Genomic DNA, 6,730 nt, shown 5'->3' with positions numbered 1-6,730 from the left:
CATTTGATAACATCTGACCCATAATAAAAGTTTCAAAACTGGAGTCACTCCTCTCAAACTCTGCTGCTGCTCTATTAAGTAAGTTTATGAAATATTACAAATCCTTTGTTGCCATTTCAACAATCTTCACAGCACCTTCACCAGGAGTAGATTCCATCTCAAGAAACCACTTTCTTTGTTCATCCATAAAAAGCAATTCTTCATCCATTCAAGTTTTGTCAAGAGATTGCAAGCAACTCAGTTGCATCTTCAGGTTCCACTTCTAATTCCAGTTCTCTTGCTATTTCCACTTCATCTGCGGTTATGTCCTCCAGTGAAGTCTTGAACCCCTCCAAGTCACTCATGAGGGTTAGATCAACTTCTTCCCAACTCCTGTTATTGCTGATATTTTGACCTTTTCCCATGAATCACGGATTTTCTTAATGACATCTAGAATGGTGAATTCTTTCCAGAAGGTTTTTAATTTACTTTACCCCAGTCCATCAGAGTAATTACTATCTATGGCAGCTATAGTCTTATAAAATATATTGTTAAATCATAAGATTTGAAAATCAAAATCACTCCTTAATCCGTGGGCTGCAGAATGGATATTGTGTTAGCAGGCATGAAAACATTATTCTCATTACACACCTTCATCAGAGCTCTTGGGTGACCAGGTGCATCATCAATGAGCAGTAACATTTTAGAAGGACTCTATCCTCTGAGCAATAGGTCTCCACAGTGGGTTTCAAATATGTGGTAAACCATGAGGTAAACAGATGTGCTGTCATCCAGGCTTTGTAACTCCATTTATAGAGCACAGGCAGAGTAGATTGAGCATAATTTTGAAGGGCCCTAGGACTTTCAGAATTGTAAATGAGCATTGGCTTCACTTAAAGTCAACAACTACATCACCTCTAACAAGAGAATCAACCTGTCTGTTGAAGCTTTGAAGCCAGACATTGACTTCTCCTCTCTAGCTATGAAAGTCCTAGTTGGCATCTTCTTCCAATATAAGGCTGTTTTGGCTACACTGAAAATCTGTTATTTGGTGTAGCCATTCATGCAGTAAAGCATGCTTTACATTTTTAGCAACTTAAATATGGTTGGGGTTAGAAGTTTGATAACAGCATCATGTAATATTTGCTCTTTTAAAAAAATCACGGGGGCTTCCCTGGTGGCGCAGTGGTTGAGAGTCCGCCTGCCGATGCAGGGGACACGGGTTCGTGCCCCGATCCCGGAAGATCCCACATGCCGCGGAGCGGCTGGGCCCGCGAGCCATGGCCGCGGAGCCTGTGTGTCCGGAGCCTGTGCTCCACAACGGGAGAGGCCACAGCAGTGAGAGGCCCGCGTACAGCAAAAAAAAAAAAAAAAAAAATCACGGAACAATTCTCTACCCTTTGAGTAGACCTTGGTTAAATTGCAAGTAGTTTATTTGGAAAAATAAAAAACCAAAAGAACAAAAATAATTATATATTTGTCTTTTGACATTTTCTTCCTCCTGATGATTTATCTTAGTTTTGTTTTGCTGACTCACCACTTCTTTGAGTGTTGTGACCTTAAGGCAACTACTTTACTGTTTTTTGCTTTTTTGTTTTTAGAAAAATCCAGTCTCTTGGTTAAATCACATTCACAGTGGATTATTTTCTTCTTTTCCCCATCAGCTCTCAATACAAATGCAGCACATTTCATAAAATGACAGTACCCACTGCTCTTTTCAACACTTTCAGAAATACATTTAGTGGTATCTTTGTCGATGACAAAATGATGTCAACGCATTTATCCATCTGCCTTTCTACTAAATTGTAGATCAATGCAGGGCATTTGATGTATACTGTGTATTATAAGTGCTGGCCTCAACACTTCTGAAAATGGGTTACACCAAAAGCTTTAAGCATGAATTCATGACACTCTATTTAGAATTGGAAATCCACAAATTTCAGACTAGCTTATTCTATATTGACTCTCCTGTGGAAGAGATATAATGTTTAGAGACTACGTTGGCTAGAATTTTCTCTCTTAAAAAACAAGCAAACGAATCAAATAGCAAAAATCATTTTTTTTGTTTCAGAGAAACCCTTACAAGTGTTCCTAAGAACAAATAAATAAGACTCATCAAACAGGACTTCTACTTCTACTTCTGTTTATGATGTGTGATATATACATGCATGTATATGTATATATACATACATATATACATATGTCTATATGTATGTCTATATGTATGTATATATATACCACACACACACATATAATTTTGAAGGTGCTGGAGAACTGCTGAAGCACAGAACTTGAGGAGCCAGGTCCTACAGCCACCACATAAGCAGTCCAACCGCCCTGAAGCCAGCATGCTGTAAGGAGCCCAAACTAGACCACATGCAGAATCCATATGGAGGTACTCAAGACTACATGAAGAGAGAGGCCCCAAGATTACATGAAGAGCCAGTGCCCAGCTGCTGCAGCTTCCACTGTTCTTGATTCACATCACTGACTGCAACTTCATGGAATACCCTGAGTTGAACCTTTCCAAATTTTTTACCCACAGAAACTGTGAGAGATAACAAAATGATGATTGTTGTTTCAAGCCACAAAAAGAAAAAAAAAAAGAGATGGAAAACATACTTCCTTCAGGGAATCTGCCAATTTCTGGAACACAGTGAGAGACCAAGGTTCTGGACAATGGGTCTAGTCAGGGGGGCAACTGAACTGAGGCAGAGAACCCACAGAGAACTTCTGAAAATATCAAGGTGCTGAAGAGACAAAACTCGGAGTTCAAGACTGCCATGCAGCCAATATTCAAAACTAACAGGTAGGTTTTACATTTTATCAGCTGCTGTTTTCACATAACATGCACAAAAATGGCTAAATGGAAAAAGACTGATCATAGCAAGTATTGGTGAGCATGTGGAGTGACAAACTCTCATATGTTTAAAGTGTTACAGATACTTGCACGTCTATTTGGCATTCAATATCTACTAGTGATAAACCTGTATATTCCACTCCTAGATATAAACTTGGATATACACTTAGCAGAAACAGCTACATATGTTCATGAAAAGGCATGTACACTAGTGCATAGCAGCACTCTCCTTAATAAAGTAAAAAAGGAAACAATTCAAAGGTTCATCACAGCAGAATGAATGAATAAATGATCTTACATTCATACAATGAAATGCTATGCAGTAATGAGAGTGAATGAACTCCTTCTATATGTAATAGCACAGTTTAATCTTACAAACATTATGTTGATTGAAATAAAGCCAAACACAAAAGAATTCCTTCTTTTTGATTTCATTTACATAAAGCTCAAAAATAGGCAAAACTAATCTATACTGTGAGAAGTTAGGATAATGATTACCTTGGAAAGCATAGTGACTGGAAGTGGTCATTAGTGGGGTTCTGGGATGCTGCCAATGTTCTATTTCTTGATCAGGTTGCTGGTTATATGGGTATTTTCTCTTGGTGAAAATTTATTGAGCTGTACACTTATGATTTGTGCATATCTCTAATAAGCTATATGTCAATAATTATTCTTTTAAAAATAAGATCTTGCTCCTATACTTTCATTGGTTTTCATTCTGGGAACCCTCTAGGTTTTCAGTGAAGAGCTATGAACTATTCCATCCTGGCTCTGGCAGGCGGAGGAAAAGTAATCATTTTGAAATACACCTGGAGCATTCTCTATAACGAAGGCCTGCTCTCCAGGGAGAAAGACTCTACCAGCAACTTACCCTAGGTAGAAGGAAGGGTCTTCACCCAACTCCAGCTCCCTCTAGCCTTCCTGTCTCACCTAAGGGGGAAAGAAGAAAGCAAAGAAACACTTAAGAAAGTCAAAACCCAGGGACACAGGCCCACTAAATGACTGACTTTTAATCATAAGATTATAGATCACTTTTCCACCCACACACCCTACTACCACACCAACAGGACTCCAGTATAATAACAATAGATAACACTGAAAGAGCTGCAAGGTACAGACTTTATCTAAGGAGGAATTCTTAGAGAAGCTTCCAAAAGCAGGGAGACAAAAACAAGTACACCCCAGGAATCTGAAGCCAGTGGCACCTATGGCTAGAGCAAACATTAAATACAGCCCAACTTCTAGCCAGATTAACATAGAACCTCACACTAAGGGCCTGTTTATAATTCCTATTACCTCATGCCTGATCTTAAACAACAACAACAAAAAATCACAAGACAAGCTAAAAGGCAAGAAAAAGGAAGATTTCCAGGCTGGACCAATATATATATTTAATATACAGTATAACCTCTCTCCTGAATAACTGAATTAATCTACTCGATTCAAGGTAATTTTTTCTTCATTGGGCAAAAGGTTTAGTTATCTGTTTGAGTTATAAATAGTATCAAACTTTTGGAGATTGTAATACTGAATTTAATTAACACATTTTCTGCTGACATGCTGAATAACATTCTTTACCTCAGATCTCTGTTCAAATGCCACCTCATCAGTGAGTCCTTACATCACTTAAAACAGCAGCACTTCTCCGCACTCCTGATCCGCTCCTCCTGTTTTTCTTCATAGCACTAATCTTTCTCCGACACATTATAAATCTTATTTGATTGTTTATTATTTCCCTCCCCCCGCTATAACATAAGCTTCACGACGGCTGATTTGTTCATTACCTTTCCCCAAAGTTCCTATGACAGTTAAGTGTTTGGTAAATATATGTTAAGAAAATGAATAAATATACACTCCATCAACATTTATTTATAGTGAAATAAAGATACCAGGTTATACGACGGTGGCTCACACTCATTGAATTCTTACCGTGTACTCAGAACTGTGCTTGGGACGGCCCACGTGCCGTCAGGCGCAGGGTCAGAACGTCAGGCCCGCGGTGGCTCGAGGGGCCAGGGCTGGGTGCAGGATGTCAGACCTGTACAAAGACATGCTTCTGAAGGACCAGTACTGCATCCTGATCCTGGGTCTGGACAATGCCGTGAGGACTACTGTCTTGGAGCGGTCAAAAGCCGGTTTCATAAGAACTCCAAGGGGAGGAGTCTGTCCAAAATCACCACCACCGTGCGTCTAAACGTCGGCACTGTGGACGTGGGAAAGGCTCGCCTTCTGCTGTGGGGCTTAGCAGGGGGCAGGAAGAGCTGCAGTCTCTGTGGGACAAGGACCAAGCAGAGGGCCACGGCGTCCTCTATGTCATGGGCTCCACGGAGGAGGAGAGACTGTCCGAGTCCAAGCGTTAGAGAAGATGGTCACGAGCGAGGCGCTGGGCGGCGTCTCCATCCTGGTGCTGGCCAGCAAGCAGGACGTTGAGACTTGCCCCGGGATTCGCGACATCCAGACTGCGTTCAGGGACTGCACCTCCAAGATTCGGCGGGCGCGACAGCCTGACTCAGGCCTGCTCGGCCCTCACAGGAAAGGGGCTGCGCGAGGGCGTCGGTGCAGTGCGTCGTGCGTAACGTGCGCCGGCCGCCGGGCAGCAGGACGTCACGCAAGCGCAGCCGCGCCCTCTGGCGCCCACCGCTCATCCCCAGAGCCGCAGGAGCTCCTTCCCGCCCTGCGCCGCCCATCCTGCGGCCTGCGGTTGCTTTGCCCTGTGATTTTTCCATTTGTTTTGTTTAAAAAAGAAAAAAAAAAAAGTGTGTTAAACAGCTGTAGCTTTTACATGGATTACCTTATTTAAGCTTCACAACAACTCTCTATGTAGGTACTATTATCTTATCCCTTTTGCAAATGAGAAAGCTAAAGAACAAAGAGATAAATTATCCACCATACCCCAGAGATAAGTTGAATTTTTTTTTATCATTTAGAATTTTGTCTAAATTACCAACCTTATAAATCACAAATGATAGGAACCCACGCAGCCTAAAGAAGGGCCAATATACACAACTCTGAGGGACTTTGTTGAAGGCATGTCAAACAATCCTGCCATCATCAGACCATCACCCACATCCAGAGAAGACCAGAAGTTTGGAAAGGGTTTCTTGGAAGTAAAAATAGTTGTCTTTTCAGATAGTCATTACTAGATTGAAGAAAAGGGCTGTGGTTTTTCCCATCTTCCTTTCTTCTTTTTACATCCCTCTTCTCCTCAAGAGGTGTGCTGCCCAAGAGAAGGATCCAGAGATGCTCATCTCATTCCCATATTTGCTAAGTGTCAGAAACTCATAGACCCTCCCAAGCTCACTGCACCAAGCTGGGGTGCAGTGAGAGACTTCTCAGTAGCTTAACCTGTGTCCTCTGGAGTTTGGGAGCATACACAGACATAGAATCATATATCTACCTCGTATCTGGATAACGCTGAAGTTAAGTGAAGTAGCCCCTTATTGCAGGGCCTGAAGGTAGGGAGCCATAAACAGTCACAACTCCCAACAGTTTGCCATGACAGAGCCAGGATGAATCTATGTTGAAGGTCCCCATTTATGAAGATGGATGGCTGGCACAGTGGAAGCTCAAAAGTGAGAGACTGTGGAATAAACCCACCAGGTGCAGGGTCTGAGTTGGGCATGACAAGATGTCAGCCAGAGAGGACATCGTCGATATCATTAAACCATGCAGTACAGAAATCCCCACAACTCTGCCAAAGAATGAAATGCAGCACAAGCTGGCATTTGGATGCCTGTCCCAGAGCAGGCACTGACAACCTATCAACAGTAGCCAGGAGAAAATAAAATTGCAGGACCAAAGAAGTAAAAAGTAAATTAAAAGCTTACACTTTGGTTCTAATCTCTTTTCTCCTTCACTGTGCTGCTTCAGATTTCTTTCATGTCAGGTAAG

General features: G+C 41.8%; 1 pseudogene; it reads left to right on the top strand.

The window, feature by feature from the left end:
• The first annotated feature begins 1,806 nt into the window (after positions 1-1,806).
• Positions 1,807-5,578, top strand: LOC132499826 (ADP-ribosylation factor-related protein 1-like; annotated as a pseudogene).
• The last annotated feature ends 1,152 nt before the right edge of the window (positions 5,579-6,730 follow it).

Source organism: Mesoplodon densirostris, chromosome 12 (assembly GCF_025265405.1).
Source record: "Mesoplodon densirostris isolate mMesDen1 chromosome 12, mMesDen1 primary haplotype, whole genome shotgun sequence".
Taxonomy (NCBI): domain Eukaryota; kingdom Metazoa; phylum Chordata; class Mammalia; order Artiodactyla; family Ziphiidae; genus Mesoplodon; species Mesoplodon densirostris.
Note: the sequence above shows the minus strand (reverse complement) of the source record. Positions and strands in the feature narration are given on the sequence as shown.